This window comes from Cannabis sativa, chromosome 9, assembly GCF_029168945.1.
Source record: "Cannabis sativa cultivar Pink pepper isolate KNU-18-1 chromosome 9, ASM2916894v1, whole genome shotgun sequence".
Classification (NCBI taxonomy): domain Eukaryota; kingdom Viridiplantae; phylum Streptophyta; class Magnoliopsida; order Rosales; family Cannabaceae; genus Cannabis; species Cannabis sativa.
The window spans coordinates 41,975,840-41,989,526 of record NC_083609.1 but is presented as its reverse complement, the minus strand read 5'-3'; the positions used below and the strand labels follow the sequence as shown (position 1 = coordinate 41,989,526).

The window sequence follows — 13,687 nt, the reverse complement described above, 5'->3', positions numbered from 1 at the left end:
TATTACGAGGAGTTTACTACTACTACACTTGATTTGTATATCAAGGTGTTGAGATTATTTGAAATGCACTTTTTATTTTATATTAGTCTAAGTGGGAGTTTGTTGGGTTTTATGCCCTAAATAAAACTCATTTCAATATAATCATATTTACTTTATAATATAGATCAGAAATAACATTTAATGTTGCATGGTTCACATGATTTATTTCATGATTATATGTACATAATGTATGAATTCATCTGAAACCCTTTTCACATACTTGATCCTGTTTATTGTGTTGTCAACATATTGGAAAGTAAACATCACTATGTGAATAAAGTTTCCTAGATTTATCAGACACAGGTTTTTACAGATATGATAATCTACAACAAGAGTTTACTTGCATTTGGAGAAATGCTATGTTATTTCCAGAGCCTTGGTTAAAGTAAAGCTCAGGTTGGATGCATGGAGTATGCATCGGAAGGGACCGATATTGAACTTTGACTTAGATTTATTAAACTTACCGTAATATCTATTCAAGTCAATATCGCCTAGTTGATCCTAGATCAAATGATCTTAATCCTGTTATGATTAGGCTCAATCTCAAGAGGCTAGTTGCTAGTTAAGCCTACTTTTAGGTCAGGGTGATACGTACATTTTGGGAACACGGTAGTGCAATTGAGTGGGAGCGCTAACATAAACATGAAATCTATAGCTTCTATCTGGCGAATAGTAAGTAAAGGATGATCTCCTTCGAGCTTGACCAAACGAAAATAAATAGCGGAGATCTCATTTCACATAAGCTAAAATATCATTTATACGGGGTTAAGTGTTTTAAGGATTAAATACATTGTAGGGTGTAACGGTAATATAATCCCTTTACAGTGTAGATCATTCATATAGAGGATCATTGATCAAATTAGGATTATAACAATGGATAACTAATGATGTGTCTATATGGTGGATCATATAGAGCATTCTATATACTGAGAGTGCAATTCTAAAGTCTATGTGTGGATTCAACGAAGAATTAATAAGTCAGTGAATTTAGGTTATAAATTCTTGATCTGCTTATTGGAAGCTCGGTTATATAGACCCATGGTCCCCCCACTAGTTGAGATAATATTGCTTGTAAGACTCATATAATTGGTTTTGATTAATCAATTATAATTCTCAATTTAGACTATGTCTATTTGTGAATTTTTCACTAAGTAAGGGTGAAATTGTAAAGAAAGAGTTTTAGGGGCATATTTGTTAATTATGATACTCTGTATGGTTCAATTAATAAATATGATAAATGAAAATATTATTTAATAATTATTTATAGTTATTAAATAGTTAGAATTGGCGTTTAAATGGTTGAATTAGAAAATTGGCGTTTTTGAGAAAATCAGATGCAGAAAAGATAAAATTGCAAAATTGCAAAAAGTGAGGCCCAAGTCCACATTGCATGGTCGGCCACTTTTGTAGGGTTTTTCCTCTGATATTTTCATTATTTTAATGCCAAATAATTCAAACCTAACCCTAGTGGAATGCTATAAATAGATACTGAAGGCTTCAGGAAATTTACACTAAAATTTCACACTTTTCATTAAGAAAAAAACTAAGCCTCTCTCTCTCTCCCTATCTTTGGCCGACCACTCCCTCTCTCTCTCTCTTCTTCCTCTTCAATTTCGAAATACTTAGTGTTAGAGTTGTGCCCACACACAGCAAGTGATACCTCAATCATAGTGAGGAAGATCGTGAACAAAGACTTTCAGCAAGAAGGAGTTTCAGCACTAAAGAATCAAAGAAAGAGATCCAGGTTCAGATATTGATAATGCTCTGCTACAGAAAGGAATCAAGGGCTAGATATCTGAACGGAAGGAGTCATTATATTCCGCTGCACCCAATGTAAGGTTTACTAAACTTTATATGTGTTTATTTCATCGTTTTAGAAAGTTCATATTTAGGGTGTTAATCAACATACTTGTGAGTAGATCTAAGATCCTGGTAAAATAATTTCCAACAAGATCATCTATTAGAGGGTCATTGATCACATTAGGATTATAACAATAGATAACTAATGACGTATCTATATCATGGAACATATAGAGCGTTCTATATGACTGAGAGTGCAATTCCAAGTTCAAAGAGTGGATTCAATAAGGAATTAATAAGTTAGGGAATTTAATTGGTAAATTCGGTTCGACTTATTGGAAGTTCGGTGATATAGACCCATGGTCCCCATACTAGTTGAGACCATACTGCTTGTAAGACTCAGTTAATTGATTTTAATTAATCAATTAAAATTCTAAAGTTAGACTATGTCTACTTTATGAATTTTCACTAAGCAAGGGCAAAATTGTAAAGAAAAGAGATTCTAGGTTTATTTATTAATTAAGAGACTTTACATGTCTAAATTAATAAATATATTAAATGGTAATATTATTTAATAATTATTTTTAAGTTATTAAATAATTAGAATTGGCATTTAATGGTTAAATTGGAAAATTGACATTTTTGAGAAAATGAGAATGATAAATAACAAAATGGGAAAGTTGCAAAGTGAGGCCCGATTTCCTTATATGGCCGCCCACTATGCAGAGGCTTTTACCATTTTATTTTTTCATTATTTTAATGCTAGACAATTCTAACCTAAACGTAGAGGGCATTCTATAAATAGAAAGTGTTGGCTTCAGGAAACTATGCACTTGCATCTCATTCCTTCAGAGCAAACTTTCTACACGCCAATTTCTCTCTCTTTTCCTTTCTACAATTTCGAAATTCCCTTGAGTCATAGAGTAGTGCCCACACACATCAAGTGGTACCTCAATCATAGTATGTAAGACTGTGGAAAATTAGCATCAAAGAAGGAGAGAAGGAGATCCAGATTCAGATCTTGATAATGCTCTGCTACAGAAAGGAATCCAGGGCTAGAGATCTGAATGGAAGGAGTCATTATATTCTGATGCACCCAATGTAAGGTTTTCTTAAAATCTTATGTGTTTATTTCATTGTTTTAGAATTCATATTAGGGTGTTAATCAAACATACTTGGTAGTAAATCTAGATCCTAGTAAAATATTTCCAACAGCTAGGGATAGGCGTTCTGAAGAGGCCTCGCTAACCAATATACAACAGCAACCTGACGAAACACTTAAGGCACACTTACGTCATTTTAGCACGACTGCCGCTAGGGTTAGAAACTTGGATGGCAGCACCCAACTTATAGCCCGGCGGGAATCTCCACTGATCCATTAATTGCCGAAGGCGAGTTGTGGGATGATGTGCAAGGACGTTCGGTAAGAAACATCACTGAGTTCAACAAGAGAGCTCAGGTGTTTGTTCGGAAGGAAGAAGCCCGAAAGGAAATGAACTTGTTGAAAATAGGCTCGGGAGGTAAACCCAGCAATGTCTCAACAGGGACTGCTTCCACGAGAATTGATAACTCAGGGGCTTCTGGTCTGAAAAGAAAGGACAGAATCAGGGAACCGTCGAAGGATAGAAAGAAACAAAAGAAGCATGACAAATACGTGCCAGTGTATACTATTTATACTGAGCTTAATAAAACTCGGAAAAATATTTACCTCGCACATGAGTAGTAGGTCGCCTTTGGCAAACCCGAGCCTATGAGGAATTCGAGGAGCAAAAGAGATCCTAACAAATATTGTAAATTTCATAAAGATATTGGGCATTCAACCGACGAATGTCGCCAATTGAAAGTTGAGATAGAGAGTCTTATCGCTCGAGGCCATTTTAAACTGTATGTGAGAAGACAAGGCCAGGGATACAGCAAGCCCCGTCAGCCTGATAACCCAAATAACTAGGGGTTACAACCTATTCCTGTGGAAGGAGAGGACATCTTGGTTATTTCAGAAGGACCGCAAATTGTAGGGAAAACAATAACGCTTAGAAGAGATACGTGAAGGAGATCCAGAACAAGCAGTCGGTCTTTGCCCCAGAACCTTCCAAGAAGGTGAAAATCGAGGAACCTCCCATTACATTCACAGAGGAAGACGAGAAGAACGTGAGATATCCTCACGTCGATTCGCTGGTCATAACTATTCGACTCGCCAATAAGAGGATCAAGAGAGTGTTAATAGACAATGGAAGCTCAGTAAATATCATTTATAAGGAGACTCTGAAGAAAATGGGGCTCGAAAAGGCTAAGTTAAGACCTTGTATGGTGAATCGGGGATAGCATCGCTAGCCTTGGCATGATCGAGCTCGCATTAACTGTAGGCGAGGCACCTTTAAATGCTACTGTTATGCAAGACTTCTTGGTTGTCGACTTGCCTTCGGCTTACAACATACTGTTGGGTCGTCCAACACTGATCGAGCTAGGGGCAGTCGGTTCGATCAAGCACCTATCTTTAAAGTTCTAAACAGCAGATTGTGTGGGAGTGGTGCGTGGCGACCAGATGCTGGCTCGCGATTGCTATCGCATAGAGTTGCAGCATAGATTGGTTGGTCATCAGCTGATGACGATCTTGGCAGGAGAAACGAGAAGAAAGATGAAGATCTTAATCCCCGAGTTCAAAATGAAAGAAACCTGCTAAAACCAATTAAAGAATTGGAGGAGGTTATTCTCGATCATGGAAGTCTCACCAAATGTGTATACATTGGGAAAAACCTAGACAAGCAGCTCAAATAGCAATTAGTGAGCTTTTTGAAGGGGAACTAAGATTAATTCGCCTGGAGTCATGGGGATATGATAGGGAACGACCCTAAGATTATCTGCCATCACTTAAATGTTGATCCAAACTACTTGGCGAATAGACAAAAAATGAGGCCCTTGGATTTCGAGAGGCAAGGGGCACTAAAACAGGAAGTTGACAAGTTGTTAGTCAACGATTTTATACGCGAGGATTTTATCCCTCATGGATAGCCAATCATGTTCTCGTCCCGAAACCTAACAAAACTTGGAGAACTTGATTGATTTCTCCGATCTGAATAAGGCATGCCCAAAGGACTGTTTTCCACTTCCCAAGATCGACCAATTAGTGGATGCAACTGCTGGGCACGAGCTTATGTCTTTTATGGACGCATATTCTGGATATAACCAAATAAAAATGTATGTCCCAGATCAAGAACATACAAGCTTCGTAACCAACATGGGACTCTATTGTTATAAAGTCATGTCGTTCGGACTGAAAAACGCTGTGGCAACGTATCAGCGACTAGTAAATGAAATGTTCGAAATCAAATAGGGCGAAACATGGAGGTTTACATCGACGATATGTTGGTAAAATTGATAAAGGGCAAGGATCATACCTCAGACCTTGCGAAATGCTTTAAAAGGTTAAAAAAGTATAACATAAAGCAAAACCCAAAAAAAGGTTCCTTTGGAGTCTCCTCGGGAAAGTTTTTGGGATTCATAGTTAACGCAAGAGGTATTGAGGAAAATCCTAAAAAAAATCAAGGCATTAATAGATATGCCATCCTCGATAAAGCCTAAGGAAGTACAGGCCCTGACAGGAAGAATGACGACACTTAACAGATTCATTTCAAAGTCAACTGATAAGTGTGTACCATTCTTCAATATATTGCGAGGCAACAAAAAGTTCGAGTGGACAAAAGAGTACGAAGAGGCCTTTCAGAGCATAAAAAGGCATCTCGCAACGCCTCTAGTTTTGGATAAATCAATAACTGGAGAGACATTGTTTCTTTATTTAGCCATCTCAGAATATGCGATTAGTGCAGCTATAGTGCGAGAAGAGGGTAAGCACCAACAACCTATTTACTACGTAAGTAAAAGGTTACTAGGGGAAGAATCCAGGTATCCCCCTCTAGAAAAACTTGCGTTATGCCTAGTCCATGCGTCTCGCAAACTACGACCATATTTCCAGGCTCACCCCGTAAAAGTGTTAACCGATCAGCCCTAGAGACAAGTTTTATCAAAACCAAATGCTTCTGGAAGATTGATAAAATGATCGATTGAATTGGGGCAGTTCGATATAACATACCATCCTCGAACATCTATCAAGGGTCAAGCTTTGGCTGACTTCTTGATAGAAGGTATAACTCTAGAAGAAATCCCACCTAATCAGCAAGATGTAGAAACTTGGAAGTTATATGTGGATGGCGCATACAACGAACAGGGTTCGGGTGCAGGGGTAATATTAATATCTCCAGGAGGCTTTAAGTTTCACTATGCTCTGAGATTCCAATTTGACGCATCAAATAACGAGGCTGGGTATGAAGCCTTGATTGCCGACTTAAAGATAGCAGAGGCCTTGAAAGTTAAAAATCTCATTTGTCGTAGTGATTTGCAGGTGATAGTGAACCAGGTCCTCGGGGAATACCAGGCCATAAGGCTTGAAAATGGCAAAGTATTTAGAGAAAGTTCAGAAGAACTTGGAAAGATTCGATTACTTTAAAATCGAACAAATTTCGAGAGAACAAAACTCCAACATCGATGCCTTAGCAAAATTGGCCTCGTAGAATGATCTGGATAAATTAAATTTGGTTCCGGTAGAACTTCTGAGCGAGCCAAATATAGGTGAAACTGAAGACGTCGAGATGATAGATAGCTCTCCAACATGGATGACGCCCATTATCAACTATTTACTCGACGGGCAGCTTCCAAATGACAAAAATGAGGCACGAAAACTTTTGTATACAATGCCTCGCTACACAATGATCGAAGGCAAACTATATAGAAGAGGGTATTCAATGCCCCTACTTCGGTGTGTTCCTCGCGTAGAAGTAAACAAAATCATTAAAGAAATTCATAAAGGCTTTTGTGGGGATCATGCAGATTGGCAAAGTCTGTTTAAAATATCATTAGACAAGGATATTACTGGCCAACAATCAATAAGGACAGACATGAGTTTGTCAAGAAATGTGATAAATGTCAGAGATTTTCACATATACCTCGCGTACCGCCAACCGAACTTAGAATGATGACCTTGCCCTACCCTTTTGCTATATGGGGGATTGACCTAATTGGGGCATTACCCACTTGGCGAGGAGGAGCTAGCAGTGGTAGCAGTCGATTTCTTCACTAAATGGACGGAGGTCGAGCCCCTCGTATCTATAACCTGCAAGAAAGTCCTTGACTTCGTCGCCAAGAACATTATCTGTAGGTTTGGAATTCCCATAAAGATAGTACCTGATAATGGAACCCAATTTTAATGATGACTTGTTCACTGAATTCTATGAGAGGAATAAAATTATCAAAAGCTTCTCGTCAGTATCCAGGCCTCAGGCAAATGGACAAGTGAAAGTCGTTAATAAAACCCTAAAGGATACAATGAAGAAGAAGTTAGACGCTGCCAAAGGCAGATGGGTTGACGAGCTACCTCAGGTACTCTGGGCCCACAAAACTACCGAGAAAACAGAATTTATTCTGATTTAATCAAAAAGTTTTTAATTAAACCCCACTTTTCATAAACTAATAGAATAGCTAGTAATAAGTTCATAAAAGCACACGCACGTGGCGTCCCTGCAGGTCGGGGCGTTACATTATATATCTATGTTAATCTAAATCAATAGACACTTATATTGAATTGTCTCAATACGACTCAAAATTTGTTTTCACAACTATTTGGAAATATGTCCTCTAGTAATTTAAAACATATTATGTTAAATCATACAAAGCACGATCTAACTTATCACCTCAAGAGTAAGGAACAATAATTAAATATGAAAAATATAATAATAACAGTACGGAAAATATAATATATAAATAAATGGGATCAAACAATAGTACTATCTCTTATACATAAATATATATAAATAAATATTTAAAAAGTCTTTGTTTATGTTATTGTTAATACATAAATAAATTACAACCAAACAAAAAATTATAATTATTTGAAAGTACTCTATATGTACCTTACTTAGAATAGTTTTTGATCTCTTCAGTTCATTCACTAATTATCATTGTATAACAATAAACAATACAAATAAAGCATGTCACTATTTTTGAAAAAAATTAGTCAACTTTTCCTAAATTATAAATAGCTAAGAAAATTTTAATGAATATATACCTTGATCACATACAACTCTTAATAAAAATTAAAATAAAGAAAAACAGACTTGTGCCTAAGTATTTGTAGCTGTAAAAATTTTCTTGATGATTTGTGAAATATAAAGAAAATTTGATATAATTTACAAATACATATAATAATGAAAACATAATGATGAGAATATGATTATTAATTATCTTATGTAACACTCTCCCATATTTTATGCAAGAAGGATTTAGTGTGTGAACTACCTTAATAACTCTAACTGTACTCCAACAAATAGTTTGATCCACCTCTCTATTCTTTAGCAAGAAAATACATTAGGAAGAAAATATCTAAATGTCCCATCTCATGGTCCAACTCTAAAATTAGTTTTAAATTCTGAATTTATTTTCATAATCTTCTCACAAAAATTACTTGAATAGAGAAAAGAAAAAAATAGCATGACAAATATACTATTACGAACTGCTGGAGAATTAAAATATATACCAATAATTTCCTTTTATTATATAAAAATCAGTATCAGTAAAGTAACAGGATTAAGAGAACATATACTACTAAGCGATGTGAGAAAGTTTAAAAATTACCTCATTAACGAATTCAACAGGGTTTGTTTCACTAAGATTTGGGAACCTAGTATTGGAGTGTGTAGGACCATTCCAATTAACTCCATTTGTGAATGAAAATATTAAGTTCATAACTTTAAAAAGATAGAAAATCATCTCTTTCAAATTTTAATATTTAAAGTACATATACAAAAACTTATTAAAGGGTACTCACCATGCTTAACAAAAATATGTTTGGATACTGTATAATAGGGAATAAACTTTTATGTCGTTTGGTTGGAGGAAATAAAAATATAGAAATAGGAATGGGAATAAAAATAAGAATGAAATCAAATTTAAAATACATATATATCTTGTAATGGAATAGTCTTTAATTTTATTTCAAAATTGTTAGAATGACATTCCAATACTTTAAAATACAATCGAACAAATAGATAGAATACAAATTATTTCATTTTGCCACCTAAATTTCTTTTACATTCTCAGTTACCAGCATATATAAGAAGAATCACATGTATATAGTTGTACCAATGAAATGATTAGTTCAATCAAAGCATCAATAATATTAAGTTGTAGGACATTATCAATATATGAAACTACAATAGAGGCCTTGCAGGGCCGTCTCAAATATTTCGGAAGCCATGTTCTAATTTTAAAAAATAGGCCCCTAACAAAAAAAAAAATATATTTTGCAAATAATATTTTAAATATTATCATATTACGAAACTATATTTTACATAATGAAACACTTAAAAGTTCAAAAAATTTTACTAAACTTGTTATTAATTCCAATACAACTTCAAGCCAATATCAACATTCTATTTAAAAGGGCCATCCTTCGAACGCTTTTTGAAGCAAATTCATCAACCAACTCTTCATATTTTATCGTCTCCAAAACCTCATTTTCAATCGCTATCGATGCTAATCCATTAAGCATTTCTTGTAACATGGTAGACCGCAAGTAGGACTTCAACAACTTTAACTTTGAAAAACTTCTTTCTGCAGAAGCAACTGTCACAGGAATAGTCAACAAAATCCTATATGCAATAATTGTATTAGGAAAACAATCTTTCAAAAACTTTAATATGTCGATAGCTCTCATTTTCTCTCTAGGCAATATTTGCCTTAATAGCTTCAACTCCACACATAATTCATTCCCATCAATATCAGATTGTTCTTATGTTTCAATGCATTTTCAAAATGACAACAACAAGACTTTAAATTTGCATTGTCTAATGATTGTAACTTGTCAGAAGTAAACAAGAAACCAAAAATATTTTCATACTCTTGATATTGTTCAAATCTCTTAGTAAGAGAAGCAATGGCTTGATCAACAAGGTAAAGAAAATAATTAATTCTAAAAGATTCTTCTCCAGATAACTCAACAGATGGAATATTTAAATTTTCATCAAATTGTCTTTTTCTTCGAATTGTGCGCCTTCGAGGAAATACTGGATCGATATTCATTTCAATAGTAATTTCCTTAGCATTAGCCAAGGCGTTATAAAAACCTGTTTCTCTATATCCCACGAAAAAAAAATTAACCCTTTTATTTTGTCCATAGCAATATCAATAAGCATATCCTTTGATTGTAAAAGCTTACTAACCAAATTAATTGCAGATAAGATTTCAAACCAAATAATAATTGCTATTAAAAACTCAAAATCACCAAGTTCATTTATTGCTAAGGATTTTGCTTCACTTCTGATTTTAGAATCAAGTTCATCCTTTTCCGATACTTCAAGTAAAATCTGACATTTGAGATCTTATAGCTTTAACACTTTCTACACGACTCTCCCAACGAGTGGATGACAATAATTTCGGAATCAATCCTTTCACATTATCTTTCAAAATTTGCCATCTCTTAATAGAATTGGCAAAAATTGTATAAATGCGTTGAATAACTCCAAAAAAATCTCTAACTTTACTACACGATTCAGCCATGTCACAAAAAATCAAATTAAGACTATGATAACCACAAGGAGTATAAAAGGCTCTTGGATTTATGTCTAAAAATTTCTTTTGTACACCTTGATGTTTTTCTTTCATATTTGACCTATTATCATAACCTTGTCCTCGCACATCAAATATGTCAAGATCAAGTTTTTTCAGCTCATGTTGTAGCACATCAAAAAGTCCTTGACCAGTTGTATCATTCACATTTAAAAATCCTAAAAAAGATTCTTCAATGCTAACAAAATGTGGAGAAACATCCACATATCTCAATATTAAGGACATTTTCTCTTGATGGCTAACATCAGGAGTACAATCAAGTATCACAGAAAAATATTTTGCTTGTTTAACTTTTTTAATGATTTCAGCTTTAATTGCAGAAGCAAGCAAAATTATTAACTCGTTTTGGATGTTATGTCCAAGATAATGAATATGAATATCATCATTTGTAATGCGTTTAACATGTTCTTGGATAATAGGATCAAACTCTGCCAACATTTCAATTAAGCCAAGAAAATTGCCATTGCTATTTTGATATAATTTCTCATTAGATTCACGGAAGGCCAAATTATATTTAGCAAGAAATTTAACTATTAAAATAATTCTTTGTAAAACTTTTTTCCAGTGATCTTTTTCTTTTTCAATTAGTCTTTGAGTCGATTTATCAATGGTTTGATTCTTTTGGAGTCTTAGACGGAACTCGTACCAAGTGGTCATATTTTTAACATGTTCCATGCTTATCTCATGCTCTCTAAGTCTTTCACAATATACACCCAATCACTAAAGCCTTCATGTATTAATTGTCCTCTAACAATTCTTGTTTTAAAAGCTTTGCAACAAAAACAAAATACTCTATCTAACTCTTTTGAATAAACAAGCCAATCTCTATCACACTTCTCCCCATTTGATAAAACTCTAGTATACAAATTAACAGTGAATCGTCTAGAAAATTTACCTTTAGGACCAGCCATAATAGAACAATCTCTTTTTGTACCCTTAATCACTAATAAATCAATTATTTTTGGATCAAGAGCATCCCAATTTCTTGGATCAAATATGTCAAGTAAATTTTTAAATGAGTTTGTTTGCTCAGCATTATTATTATCCTCTAAAATTTTATTTTCAAGTGAATTATTCAAATGATCATCATCACAATTTTCATAATCAAAATTTTGATTTTCGATATTATCATTTTCAGTAGGCACATCACCTTTATTTTTCACATTATCATTTTCAATAGGCATGTCACTTCTATTTTCTACATTATCATTTTCACTATGATTCTCAATAATAGGCAACATATTTTCAAAAATTTCAGTATCAACAACATTATGATTATGATTTTCAAAAGAAACTTGTGGTTCTTTTATAATGAATTTATCAAGAGCTCCTCTTTGAGATTGCGTTAACTCCTCAATTTTTTTCTTTTTCTTACGCTTTTCATACTCAGACACATATTTTTAAATTTTATGAGACATAGTAAAAAAAATAATAGCAACAACTAATATAATATTTCAAAGAACAATCAAAATAATAATAATTAGTAATTTAAAAGTTCAAAAAGGGACGAAAAAACTTGATATTCGCTGCTAATTCCGTCTTCAAAGTTTAAAATTTCAAATTGTGAAAATTTGCCGTCACCAATTGGCCAATGCTCATTTAAATTGATTTTCTGATTTATGCAATGATATTTTTAGAATAAAGTTATTGTACTAATAAATAATAATTAACTAAATAACAATTAATCTCAATTAAAAAAAAAATTACAAAAACATGATTGATTGACAATATTAAACAAGGGTGAATTACAACATATACATATTACATACTTTTTTTTTCTCCATTAGTTTCAGCATTAAATATGTAAACATGTATACTTAGTTTTTTAAAAAATAAAAGGTAAAAAGACAAAAAAAAAAAAAATTAGCTAACTACTAATACTAACTACACTGTTAATCATAAAAATTGAGATCAAATATAACAAATATACAGATTTGAAATTAAAAATAATAAACAATATAGATACAATGAACAAAGAGTAAATATCAAATACATACCTTCTATTAACCGTTGATAAATTTGCCTCAAAAAATTCCATTGAATGATATTATTCTTCAATTCTTTTATTTTTTTATATATATAAAAAAAGAAAATTAGAAATATAGATGATAACAAAATATATCTAATATCTTTCTTCTCAATTCTCATAAATAATTTTGATTTTTGATGTTGATGAAAAAGCTTAAAATGAGATATATATATAGATATATACATATATATAGTCATGTAGGTAAATAAAAAAAGTTCAAAAAAATAAAATAAATGGTATTAATAAATTTGTTACCGTTAGTTTACTATAAACTAGGAAATTTGGTATTAATTGACTAATACTTGGTTTATAAAAAAAAAATGAAAATGTTAAAATTTAATGAGCTTTTGTTGGGAAGGAGAAAGAGAGAGATAAACAACGTCTCTCAATTAATGATGGAATTTTTACATCTGGAGACGTTTTTCTCTATTTAATATTATTTTTAACGTGAATATTACTGTGGGTTTTTACCGTTTTCAATTTTAAAGTATTTAATTGCTTATTGTTCGCTAGTGTCATGATTAATTTTCACATTGCATTTATCAACTTATGGAGTTTGTAGTCACTCTAGGTGTTGATGTCAACTGATGATGTCATATACCATCATATCTAATAGCTTGCAAAAAAAAAAAATACATACTTTACCATATTAGTTGTTTTTTTATATAAAAAAATTGTTTATTATTGAAAGTGAGTGAAAGTTTATTAATATTTATTTATTTACTTAAGTTTATTTTTCAAGAATACATCATTTACCTATTTTCTTTCTTTTTATCTTTTCTATTCGCTCTCTCTCTCTCTCTCTCTCTCTCTCTCTCTCTCTCTCTCTCTCTCTCTCTCTCTCTCTCTCTCTCTCTCTCTCTCTCTCTCTCTCTCATCTTTAACTTTAAAAAGAATTTCTAACCATGTGATTACTAGATTGAACCTAAAAAATATTATTTTATAATAGATTTATTGGTGTATATCATTATGTTTGATTATAGCTTACTCTGTATTGAAAAATATAAAATATTATTCTAACACACATAAACTAGTAGGTTTATTGGCATATATAATAGTAGCCTATATGAAATAAAATAAATTGTTGTTCCAATATACGAAAAGAAAAATAAAATTTTGTTTCAATATGTCAGAATAAACTAATAG

General features: G+C 32.7%; 1 pseudogene; it reads right to left on the bottom strand.

Annotated features, from left to right (window-relative positions):
• Nucleotides 1-9,243: 9,243 nt before the first annotated feature.
• Nucleotides 9,244-11,753, bottom strand: LOC115717890 (uncharacterized; annotated as a pseudogene).
• Nucleotides 11,754-13,687: the final 1,934 nt, after the last annotated feature.